The sequence below is a fragment of the Octopus sinensis genome, linkage group LG7 (assembly GCF_006345805.1).
Source record: "Octopus sinensis linkage group LG7, ASM634580v1, whole genome shotgun sequence".
In the NCBI taxonomy this organism is placed as follows: Eukaryota; Metazoa; Mollusca; class Cephalopoda; order Octopoda; family Octopodidae; genus Octopus; species Octopus sinensis.
Genome location: NC_043003.1, coordinates 73,896,962 through 73,911,588, shown reverse-complemented (window position 1 = coordinate 73,911,588; position 14,627 = coordinate 73,896,962).

The following is a 14,627-nucleotide window of genomic DNA, read 5'->3' as shown; positions in this document are numbered from 1 at the left end:
CTTTTTTTGCCATATCATGAGTTTGTCATACCATGAGATTTCATTATCCTTTCCGTGCTGTTCCAAGATTTACTCTCGTTTGCATCACTCTCTATGAGGGCCATGTACTTAGCCCTGGCTCCTTTGTACACCCTAATCTTCTACGTTTGGTTGTTGTGAGAGAATTGCATGCGGTGGATGAAGTGTTTTATGTGTCTTTCTAATTCTACAAGGTCACGCATGCAGGACACATTCCTCGTTATTCTCACCAGGTCCGGTATTAGAATATTAAACTTGGCGCTGTCTTCAACAGCTGCTTTCTGGTGAACCTGGTATTTGAAGGTAATAGTTTTGGTATAAAGAGAATGAAGGATCTGTACCTTACTATTCTTGCTTTTCAGCCAGAGTTCTGTGTCTAAGCTAGGTAGCCTATAATTCGGCTACTTGTTAGGGTAGTCTACGGTTACCTTAATACTCTGGTAGACGGAGTTTGTTGTTATTTGCTGGATGCTCTCCCTATCGTAAACTTCTAGTTCATCGACATTATCAGGTGGAGAAGCTTTGTCCACTATGTTTATATCATCTACATAGCGGGAGTACATAGGTAGCATTACGGAGTTCTCTGCTAATCTCTCATTGGATCTCCCTATCCCACCATTCCATAAATAGCCACATCACCAGCGATACTGGTAACGATGGATGTACCTTCCTCCTGGCGCATAACTTGTTATGAAACTCAAATATGTGACCCTTAATCGTACACGCACCCACCGCATGTGCAACCATCTTTTTAACCTGATCATGGTTCCGGGGGTCCGTATCGCTCTAGTTCACTCGTTCCATCTCCCTTTATGGGTCTTTTTGGCCATTGACGTTATAGTAGAGGGTCTACCTTTTACCGGTCTAGTGGGGCAGAAATAACTAAGGTCACATTCATCTATGTAATCCTTGTGACAGTCTCAAGAGGAGGCCAAGTTCTTCTATGTCAACACCACGAAACTTCATGCTGCTCTCCCTGATTAACTGCAGACATTTCTCCACAGCAAAATCAGTATCAATGGATGGGTATAAGGATACTACATCCATACTGCCTATTATGCAGCCCGTCAGTTCGAAGGCATGATTGCATTTATTGATTCTACTGAGGAGGTCCTCTGTGATATCATTCAAATCAGGGGACATTCTGATCCGAAGGCGTGTGATCATAGAGAGGAAGTATGAGATTCGGTAATCGTTGGCAACATTGGCCCCACACACCGATCCCGCTGCCGGCCCAGTCACTGAGTCAGTTGTCAACTAATGGTCCTTGCGGAGCTTCATACAGCACTGGGATGTCATTACTAGTGGCCTGGAAGTTGTTGACCGTCCGCTTCTTTGCACATAAGATGTTTGACAACATCAACATGTGAGCATTGGTGACCTCCTCTATCTCCTCAAACTCCTGTGTCGTTGTTTCCCTCGTATTGGGCACGGATACAAACAACATATTATGCAAACACATATACACCACAAACACACATACAAAAACATCACTAACGGTTATAACAAACACAACAATAGTAACAACAACAACTACGATGGTAGAGGCATGAACAAACAGAGAGGGTTACCAGAACAATATCAAAAGTAAGAGTCAAGAGCAGCAGCAGCAGCAGCAGATATAGTTATAAACGCAGCCACACGCGCAGTTAAGGAAATACATAACAGAAGGATAGGATGGATTAAGCGGACCAGGAAGACACACATGGACGGAAATGGTCGCCGAAGAGGTCACAAATTTGTGTCGAAAAAATTCCAGATAATGGGCAGGAAGTTTTACCTGTCAAATACCCGCGATCTCACCATCGTGGCCGATTAAGTCGCCCAATTTGTAAACATGTATACATGTGTTCAGCGTGTGTGTTGTATAAATGTAGGCATGTATAGATATTTTTCATTTATCCCTTTCCAAGATTTCGCTTTAGATACATAAAAAGGTGCACACATTGATGTGCGAGTGTCTCTATATTTGGGCATCTATCAACATACATGAAAGAGTACATAAAATTTTAATAACATTTTTCAGTATGCAATGCAGTTTATCTATGTGTTACATTTTATGAAGATTTGATATATTTTTTCCTTCTATGACATGTTTTCTGTAACACAATATACTGCAAGAATAATTTCAAACAGTTATGAGGATTCCAAAAATTGCTAAAATTATTTCTAATATAATCAAGGTAACTTCCTTAATACTCAAAATTAAATTTCGCCAACAAAATCATATCATAGAACATTTGAAATACCACAGTCATACAAATATTATACGTTTACACTCACATCGTGCAGAAATCTAAAGATATTATGAGAAGCTATCAAATTAGGTTTTCCTCTTCTTCATAATTCCAAAAGTGAAATAAAAAATATTTTTATTTGCTATATTAAACAATTTAATTCAACAGGATTATCGTGTCACATAAGAAACTATGAAGTTTGGATAAATGGTAACGGATTATATTTTCTCTCACTATTTGAAAAAAAATATATTTCGTTGAATCGGAGAAGTAGTTTCATACTGATTTACACGTTAAATCTATCATTGCTTTATTTCTGAAAAAAAAAAAACTCTCACTTACATTATTTACAATTGACGGATATTTGTCCTCAACTTGTTTGTTGATAACACAACGTTTCGGCGGATATATCCTGCAGCCTTCAACTTCTTGGGGAAATATTAAACCTGGGTTCTCATTCCAAAGGTATATCGCGTAGTAGCTAAAAGCGCGGGCTACTAACTCCAAGATTCCGAGTTCGATTCCAGGCAGTGGCCTGAATAATAATAATAATAATAATAATAATAATAATAATAATAATAATAATAATAATAATAATAATAATAATAATAATAATAATAATAATCATAATAATAATAATAATAACAACATCGAAAAATACATTAGGAATGACAACCCAGGTTCGAAATTGCCCCAAGACACCTGATGAAGGCTGAAGGGTATATCAGCCGAAACGTTGTGTTAACTACAAACAAGATGAGGACAAATATACTTCAACTGTAAATAATGTAAATAATGTACAAAATTCCTCATCTCTTAAATATAGAACTGTAAAAAAAAAAGAAAACTACGAAATGCAAGAATTTATGCTGAGCAGGAACAAATGTCGAACGATCACTTGAATACTATTTATTTGTAACAGAATTTATTGTGACATTTAGAAAATAGCACGAGTTTATTAGTTGGTCCGTTTCCTCAGCTTTGATACAGTAAACATTATTGAAGTTAGATATTAAGTTAGATATTAATAAAAAACACATTATACGTAAAAAGTGAGGCGCAACAAATCATCAACCTGTAGATAAACGAGAACAGTAGAATGATAGATATCAATATTTGGCTGTAATTTCCTGTCAATCGATACAGTAAACTCTGGACACCCTCAAAACGAATACAAGTCCTTAGTCTGACTATATGCATATAGCGTAACATAAATATAAATATGAATATATCATTTTTTGTGAGCTTAGGCGGCCGTTTGAATGGAAATTCCCATAATGAGGTTATTTTTCCTACAGCTTTGGTCCGATTTTGAAGACAATCGATCAGTGAGTTAGGCTCATGGCAGTGAGTTGATGTCAGTATATCGCTTCGCCATTGAACAGGTCATCATCAGCTGCAAAAACTCCACTCCATCAACAAAATCCCGTCACCTGTTCTGACCATTTTTCCTCTGCATGTCACATATCTATTTATCCTGCAACAGCATGCCGAACCGGATATAACAACTTAACGGTTAATAGTTTTTTTACGAGAACGTAGGAGATTTCAATACATGGTCAGAGGTTGTCTTAACTTCAACACGGAAAACACCAGGAACGCCGGGTCCAACTGTTAGTAAATATATATATATATATATATATATATATATATATAGTACCATCTATCGCAAGCATTGGTTAGGAATAAGCGAACTTTAGGCCAGTTTGTGATAAGTTTGAACTTCGAAAGGCAATTTCACTACATTTACCGAGGAGAAAATGTCTCTCTTACGTTAACAGTGTTCAGTCATATTATCTTCCCAATGCTTCCGTCTAGCAAATTTCTTGACGCGCGTTTCCGACTCTTAAGCCTCCTTTGGTGGGAAATACAGCAACAGAGGATACCCTGGGCATTTTCTAAAGGTCCTACCTTTAGCTGAAAAATTATCAACATCGACTAAATGCGCTAGTGGACCGCCTGGTCGGAATGAGAGTGGCAGCATCAGCGACATAATAGTCGACTTTCACTACCGCAGAGAATAAGAATATATAGTCATTGATTTCGCAAATAGGCAGCAGACTTATCAAACGAATCATTAAGCGGTAGAAGCAGCATGAATATCAAAAGGCAATCCTTATGTACAACTTAGTTGGATGCAATATTTTGCAAGCATGATTTTAATATTCTTATATTGATTTCAGTAATTTAACCGCGGCCCTGCTGCAGCAACGTATTGAGTCGAACAAATCGACCCCAGGACTTAAGCTATAAGTCTCTTTTTGCCGAACCGCTAAGTTACGAGGACGTGGACATATCATCGGTTGTCAAGCGATGGTGGAAGGACAAATACAGACACACAGACACACACAAATACATATACATATATATATATATATATATATATATGATGAAGACACCTGCCGAATATGCCACGCAGTGGGACTGATCATGGAATCATGTGGTTGGGAAGCAAGTTCCTTATCACACAGACACCTCTAAACCTATAATTAATTACTCAAAATTTAGATAGCCATGCATTGTTATCATTAATAAACTCAAATCTAAAATTTGTAGACGTGCAATATATAAAGACCAAATCCTTTCAGAGTCGTCTAAACTTTTCAGATATAACAATTGTAAAAACGCATGAAACAATGATGTTCGCACTTTTATCAACCTTTTATTTTACCGACACTAAAATTACTTTTAGAAATGAGTTTATAAGAAGAACGATTATTTGAAGAATATAAACTATTATTGTATTGTTTTAAAAACTCCGAAATGAAGCATTTGGTATACCGACATAATGACAATTGACACCTTTTTTTCCAGAAATAATTATGTGTATTTTTTTTTAGTATTCCACACTGGTTACATATCCAATTGACAATACTGGATATGTATATTTCTCGTACATTTCGGGAAGCTGTGGGTTAGGTTACAATCTTCAAAACCGAATTGATTGTAGCTTGATTGCCTTCGCTAAACGCTAGTGTTTCTGACTTTATCTCCTCCCGATTGATGTACAACTGTCACTGTACATTAATATTTTCATTGAATGCATATTATAAAAATAATATTACAAATTGTATCTTTTATTTGCATCTTATGTTTCCCTGTATACATCCAGTAAATCACTTAATTAGCGTAGAACTTGAAAGGTAAAGGCCTATTCTATGAGATGTAGTTCAGAATTAATAACAAAGTATGGTAGTTATTACATGTCATTATATAAACTTTATTTGAGAGGAGCTGGATGAGAACTATTATCTCTGCGCCGATGGGTGTCATTAAGCTGTAAAAAGAGGTCGGCCTCAAGAATTCCACGTAAATACAAACCAAGAAAATAGGGACTCGAAATAAAATGACCAGAGATAATGGAAAACAAGTGTTCAAATAAATCGTAACATAAAAGAGAAAGAAAGACACAGACTGAAAATAAGGTTTTACATGAAGACAAATAAAGAAATAATGAAAGTCATAAGAAAATCATTATAGTATTCGATAACTACAAGAACAAGGACAATGATGACAACAGCAATAATAATAACAACGACAATAATAATAATAATAATAATAATAATAATAATAATAATAATATTGATAATAACAATAATAATAATAATAATGATAATAATAATAATAATAATAATAATAATAATAATGATGATAATAATGATATTAAATTATAATAATAATAATGATAATGATGATGATAATAATAATAATAACAACAACAACAACAATAATAATAATAAAACTAAAAATAATAATAATAATAATAATAATAATAATAATAATAATAATGATAATAATAATAATAATAATAATAATAATAATAATAATAATGATAATGATAATAATAATGATAATAATAATGATACTGATAATGATAATGATAATGATAATGATAATGATGATGATAATGATAATGATAATGATAATAATAATAATAATAATGGGGAAACAATGTGGTTCATAAAAGGGCTGCAACGTGGGTAGGAATTGTCAAGACAGAAATAAAAGGATGAGAGAAACAAAAGAATATTGTCATAAACATGGGTGATCTGAAAGAACAAGCGTGTATAATGCCTAACTGGAAAGCCCCCGGTCCAGATGAGATTCATGGCCCCAGTCTCAAGAGATCTCAAGCGGTGCATGAAAGACTATCAGTTTAATTCAATGAGTGTGTCTAAAAAGATAAATTTCCCCGCATGGATGGTGACTGTGAGAACACTTATAATGTACGATAGAAGAAACGGGAATATCATGGGAAAAGTTTTATACAGGTTTAGTGGAGGAAAAGTGCGATGAATGTTCTCGGGGAGAACTTAGGTGTCGAAAAATATCAGCTAATCACTCTTTTTCGGAGATCTTTTTGCGCCGGGACAGACGAATAAGTTCCAAAATTCTGGCGTTGCAGTGCTACCGGGTATTTTTGCCTGCTCAAGATAAATTTTTACTGGCAAGGAAGTGAAGTTAGCCGAGCATGTCTGAGATGCGCGCAGGACGAAGAGACGGTACTGCATACACTCGCCAGAGCATTGCTGACCTGTGGGTTTATGTCGAACACTTACTATCGCGTGTGAGATAGATCCGGCTGTCAACTGAATCCATCGTGACTATCGCCTCGCCTCCTTCCTTTAACCGGGAAGGAAAGGATGTTTTTATATGCATGGTGGCCATGGCCTAAGATGTTGTGTGGTGGATCAGATTGAAAGGGCTGAAGACAAACACTTTTTTCTTTGGCCAAACGCTTATGAACTTCTTTAGGTTTCACTTGAAAAGAAAATTATGGGTAGAAAGGGAAGTGTTGTTTTCTAATACATTTTCTGAAAGGTGGAAGAAAGTGACGAGAATTGTACAAGTGAATGGGCCTGCCCTGATCATACGTCTGTAGCTGGAAAAAGAAACGAAAGGAAAAAGTCACATGTCTCAAAATAAAGGGCACCCACGGTTTTATGGGGTTTTTCTATGAGCAGCACTTGAACGTCTCCTCCCTACTGAAGACTACACATTGTTGGTCGCCTTTGTTTCTATAATTTTATCATTCTACGTTACACGCAAAACTCTCCTAACTACACACACTGACACACACATCTTTTTTGTTGTCCTATGCTGTCCATGTTTTCCTTCAGATAATCCTTGTGATTAATAAAGATATTATTATGTCTTTATTATCTTCACCTTCTTCTTCTTCTTCTTCTTCTTCTTATTATTATTATTATTATTATTATTATTATTATTATTATTATTATTATTATTATTATTATTATTCAGTAGTTTTATTTTTATAGCGTGCTTTCACTTCACTTATTATTATTATTATTATTATTATTATTATTAATTATTATTATTATTATTATTTTATTATTATTATTATTACCAAGGCAGTGAGAAGCGAAATGCTTAGCAGTACTTCTGAGGTTAAATTCCGTCGAACTTGCCTTACATTCTGACGGAGTCGATAAATTAAGTTCCAATGAAACACTGGGGTCTATGTAATCAACTTATCTCCTCACCAAAACTGTTGCCTTGGCGGCAAAATTTGAAACCATTATTATTATTAGTAATAGTAGAAGCATTATTATTATTATTATTATTATTATTATTATTATCATTATTATTATTATTATTATTATTATTATTATTATTATTATTATTATTATTATTATTATTATTATTATTATTATTATTATTATTATTGAGTGAGAGCAGTGCATACCATCAAAGTGACACTGGGGTAAAATATACAAAGCCCAGCATACCCATCATGACTACCCGTCTGATAAGGGTACACCAGGCACATGCATCACAACCATATGTGCGCGACATGGTGATCTCATATCAAGATAAACAGCACATGACCTTGCAGGTGGGGCCTAGTTAGAATTTTCTTCAGGTCGAGTAGCCCATCCCGCTCAAAAGGTCCCTGAATAACGGTTTCTTTAGGATGATGAACGAAACACCTATGTTTCCAAAGGTGAATTATTCAAACCCCAAAGAATCCCCCTCAACACATGGCTATGATGCTCCCCCACTATTTCTGCTCGTGATCAGAGATGCATGTATTGTCAGCCACTAAGGGACATGCTCAACTGGTTAAGGTCAAACAACTGACAAGCAAATCTGTGGTATTGAGCAGAATATTTTCTGTAGCCCATCTTTTATACCAAGACAAAACAATGTACATGCTAACACTTCCAATCAGTTAAGATCAGAAGCCTTGAGAGCCACTGCCCGGTACTGCATCAGAGCATTTATTATTATCATTATTATTATTATATTATATTATTATTATTATTATTATTATTATTATTATTATTATTATCATTATTATTATTATTATATTATTATTATTATTATTATTATTAGTAGTAGTAGTAGTAGTAGTAGTAGTAGTAGTAGTGGTAGTAGTAGTAGTAGTAGTGGTAGTAGTAGTAGTAGTAGCAGCAGCAGCAGCAGTACTCTGCTAATTGGTAGAATCTTTAGAGTAATAAACAATTGCTTATGGATATTTTATTGATTGTTAGTTCAATAAGCGCCCCGGTCAACTTCTCTTTTCATCGTTCTGGTGTCGATAAAATAATTTACCATGGCAATGGAAGATATCATCGAATTTCCTTTCTTCAAAATTGCTAGCTTTCTACATAAATTAGAAATAATTTTTAGTAGTAGTATTATTTTCAGAGCTGATATTGATAATACACGATTAGCATCATTACCTATAAACTTAACGTCTTATGTGGGCCATTATACTTTCTCATAATGCCATGTTCGTCTATGGAAGAATCAATCAAATCTTAGTTCCAATTAAATTGACGGAAAACTTCCTCTGAAAAATGTAGGCATTTTCTATCTTTAGAGCATATAACTATTAATAACATATCATTTAATGTTTTAAGTATCATATAAATTCTGAATTTTCTCCATTTAACATTTAACAATTTGTTCCATTATAAATCTAATATGAACGATTTCTCATTACGAATTATTAGCAAATAAGTGAAGCGTAATAATCCGTTGACGCAGATACATTCTTTCAACTAATTATCTCAAATTCAACGTATTCTGACAGCCTGATATTTATTAATTACAAAGCAGTTGCTTCATGTTTAATAATATGAAACATGGAAATATATGACAGTGCATGGGGCTCGAAGGAAGATTTATGATAAAACAGATTATATCTCAAAATTTTATATCTTACTGTTGAAAAGTTGTTAAACAAGTCACATCTGTTTTTTTCATTTATGCTAAATTTGTTAATATCTACAGCAGAAACAAACTAATGTTTCTGTTACTGCTAAATTGGCAAACGAGAAATTCCCTTATAATCTATCCTAAAAATAAAATTAAAATAACTATATTATCAGGAACAGAAGTGGCCGCTGGGTAAGTAGCTTGCTTACCAACCACTTGCCCAAGGTCAAACTGCGTAGCACCTTGGGCAAGTGTCTTCTCCTATAGCTCCGGGCCTACCAACGCCTTGTGCGTGGATTTGGTATGCGGAAACTGAAGGAAGCTCGTCGTGTGTGTGCGTTTGTGTTTGTGTGTCTGTGTGTGTGAGTTTGTACCCCCAACATCGCGCTTGACAACCGATGGTGGTGCGTTTACGTCTCCGTGTAACCTAGCAGTTCGGTAAAAGAGCCTGATAGAATAGTACTGGCGTCGATTTGCTCGACTAAAGGCGTTGCTCCAGCATGGCTGCAGTCAAAATGGCTAAGACATGTAAACGAATAAAAGAATAAAAGAATATATAAATTTAACCATGCCCTTGTAAGTTGTGCAATATAATTCTTACCTCTATAGCTAGGATCCTATCCATGTCAGAATGATTTATTAAATCTATTCTACCAAAGTACAGAGTCGACAAAAAGATGTAATAGCAATGTTGGCACTTACATTTTATTTGTTTTTTTCTGAGGAACAGATTCGAGCTGGTAGATATAATTAGCGCCAAATTTAATAAATCGGCGTGTTACTTAACTGCCGCTTAAAACATATTGACTGTTGCAAACATTTGGATATACAACTATACCTTCACCTCTCCCTGATATTCTGAAAATATTAGAATGGTCCAGAGATCAGCTGATTACAGAGCGAGTCTAATAAAATAGATATCGAGAGTTCGAATCTGCATGGAGCCTTCGTTATTCAGTCATCTTCGGGTCCACATATTTCTGTGGGGTAAAAAGTTGCTTCCCGACTACATGAATTCCAGTTTGAGTCTAAGTGCATGGTTCCATGGTCAAGCTTCTCCTATTATAGCTCCGAGCCGACGAAAGCCTCATGCTATGATTTGGTAGACCGAAACCGAAGAACCCCATCGTATATGCGTACCTGCGTGTGTTTTATTTCATTGTTTGTCTTTGTGCTTGCTCTGACCTCAGCCGCCGCTTGACAATCGAAGTTGGTTTGTATATGTCCCCGTAAATTAGAAACTGATATAATAAATACAAAGCTTTTAACAATTAACAATTAAATGCTGGTGTTGATTTGATTGACTAAAACCTTTCGAAATGATGTCCAAGCATCACCACCATCCAGTTATTGAAGCAAGGAAAACAGTAACGAAAAGATAAGGTATTTTGTGTTAATTTTAACGGATACATACACAAACATGTCTTTCAAAGACATTAGATTTGCAGCAGATATTTTTGAATAATTGTGTTTTAATCGAGTAGTATATAATATCAAATTAATAACAGCTCATGTAGCCTAGTTGATAGGTTATTAAGCATACGTTTATACGGTCGTGATTTCTATTTCTGGATCAGATTTCATGTTGTATCCTTGGGAGAAGTAATTCAGTTCCTATTATTGAAGTCTACCCAACTAAAAATGAGTACCAGCCAAACATTGAGGCAGTTTTCTATCTTTCTAGCTGTCATATCATTGCTGTTCCTGCCAATCAAGAACAGGATTTTGAGAGGGATTTTATAACTGCTCGTGATTGCAAATGCACAAAAGAAAAAGAAAAAAAAAAATAAACCAAAATCTAAAGTTACCAGCTAGTGGTTTCAGTCGACAAGCAGAGCGTTTTGGGGAAATAACAGAATAAATTAAATATGTATGCATACGGAGTGGGAGTTTCGACAATGTGGACAAAGTCCCCCCAACGAGTTGAGAAAAGTTGAAAAACAAAAGACATTTTTATATCCTATAAATCAGAGTGACAGGCCTCAAAAATGCGTCACAGACCACTTGAAAATTCCTTGGAAAGCTGTTGAGACATGTACGGTAAGTCGTAGCCGAGACGATCACTAGATTCGGAATATTAGACAAAAGAAATTCCCAGGAATAGAATTTGTGTGTCGGCAACAATTATATTTCATAGGAAAACTTAAATAATTAAGCATGTATGCTGTAAACATAGGAAAACACAGTACTTCAGAAAAAAAGACCTTCGTCAGTGTTAAGGTGAAAGAAAATAATTGAGGATTGGACTGTTTCTAAATCGGTGGACTATCAGTAACTTATATTCATCGCATCACTAAGCAATATCAAGCAGCTGGCTTTGACAGTAATAAAATATATTACAATATCTCAGAAGAATCTAAAATCACATGCAGTTGAGCGATGTTACTGTAGAAATCATTCTGAATATTTTAATGTGCTTAGGTTTTAAATATCACGATTTTATTTCTATCATACATTTGTGGAATACTTTCTGAGATGTTCATGCATTAGTTACATAGTGCGCCCTATCATAAGAGGTGATAGATTTATTGTTAAACATAAGAACTTGTCCTTCTAAGTGTGAAAGTGTATGCCAGAAAGTTAATACATTACTTATGAAAGGGTGTTACAGAAATTTAATAATATAATATTAATACATTACAGAAAATTAATACATTACTTTTTAAGAGTTCACTTGATATAATATTTGTTTTGCGTTTAGTATGCTGGAATTGAGAGCAAGATTTCAGTGCTTGTAGGAGAGAGAGTGTGCAGAAAACATTCCATCTTGTTGTGACGCACGGTAGCATGTGTGCAAATACAAGGATAGACTCGAATGAGAATGAACAGACACACAGAGACACACACATACATATATATATATATATAATATATATATATATATATATATATATATATATATATATAATATATATATATATACGTTTCAACCTTTGGCGCAAGGTCGGCAGGTTTGAGTGAGTGTTTAAGTCGATTAATATGTGAAGAAGACGTAAAGACTGACTAAATGTTGTTGAACGCTTTGACCATCGTGTTCACGATTCAGTCAGGTATACACACATACATGCATATATACATACATACATACATACATACATCCACATACATATATATTCCTACACTTGCATAAATGTTCTTAGCATTTCTGTTTCCACAGTATGTGTCATACTTCTGACACATAGAAAATGTATATATACGCACATATAAAGTGAAAAGTACTTATTAGGTACCACTGAAAATGGATGCAGGCTCATATCCATATCATAGATATTTCAGTTAGAATCCTCTTCGCAATTCAGCATTAGATAAATTGACGTTTACATCATCTCTGTTTTAAGTATGTATGTATTATTTATACACACACACACACACATTTATACATACATTTATACAATCGTACATGTATGTATGTGTCTATATATTCATACATATATATATATACGTGTATATATATATATGTATATATATATATATATATATATATATATATATATGTATGCATATATATTTATGTATGTATACCCATACATATATATATATATATATATATATATATACATATATATATATATAATATATATATATATATATATACATATATATATATATATATATATATATATAATATATATATATATATAGGATTGTACAATACAGAGTATCACGTACGCTCACAGTGAATAATATAATTGCGGACATATCTCTACACTATACTTAAAATTATACATGCATGTGTATATATTTGTATATATATATATTATATATATATATATATATATATATATGCGTGTGTGTGTATTTATATGTGTGTGTATAAATAAAGACAGAGAGAAAGCAATCCATGCACTGTGATATTCACACATACACATACGTGTACAGCACACGTCAGTTCATGTGTGTTTGTAGGTGTGTGTGTGTGTGTGTGTTGTGTGTGTGTGTGTGTATGTGTGCGGTGTGTGGAATTATGTAATTTCGAATATATATATTCGTGTGTATGTATGTGTATACTCTCTCTAAAATGTTAAATGGAAAAATTTCACTGAAATGTTATAGTGTATTTAATGACTGAGCTCTTGATATCTTTATTGATATTTTCCATCGACATGTCGTCTGCTAAATGATACATATTTCATGAGCTGTCTATAGGCGAATTTAGCGATGGCTGGCGTTTAAATTGATTGAAAGCAATCCGGTTATTAAATATTTCAATAGACGTTGCTATTCCACTGATAGTATTTATTCAATATAAATTTTCAGTTATTTTTGTAGTGGCATGAGGTATCAAACTTAGTGAATTGATTGACTATTAAGCTTTCGGTAATTTTAGGTTTTGTATAGTTATTTCAGCTCTCGCTACAAGCATTTCCTTTCGTTGATTTCAAAGTAGCAAGAACGGTTCACTTTAAATTTATTTTTAATATACATTCAGTAGTTTTATCTTCAATGTGTTCATTCACTGCAGTGCCAGGAGTAATCTGTCTGTTTTCATTATGATACTTTTCTTTTCATTTTTTGCAATTTTTTAAAAGAAGTTTACATTTCATGATTTACAGTGGTTTTCTTTACTGTGTATGTGTAACACTTGAAAATTTTCGGTATATATTTTCTGCGCTGTTTTAATTTCCAAGGCGTTACATATTATGGGGTGTTTGTACAGCTCCAATCCTGCAATTCTTGTCAGTTACATTTTCATTCCATATCTTAAGTGATAAACAATTCAAAATAATCTGTTATTAATACCTAAAATTCTCTGTGTGATTTGGCGTCAATTTACTCGGCTGGGTTAATATTTTATGTGGTATATTCATTTACATTTGGCTCTATGGCAAAATTCATAACAATATATTCTCTTGATTCAGACCCAAGCTAAATCGTTTCCCAATGCAGAAATTGTCCTCTCAACAACGATCCTATCATTTATATTTTGAATAGGGATAACTGGCTGACATTGGCGTATATTTGAATATAATTTATAATTATTCATTGGAATTTCGACAATTTTTCACATGATTCGATTGCTTTCATTATCTTTACGAAATCCTTAAATTTCTAGGAGGGAAGATTTTTTTTCAATTCCCGTTCTAACAACTCCATCTACTTTCGAAACTGAGTTTTGTAAGTGCTTCTTTGACTACTTGTGAATTTTTTTCGCGATAAATGTCATTTGATTTATTCTAATTTTTTGAG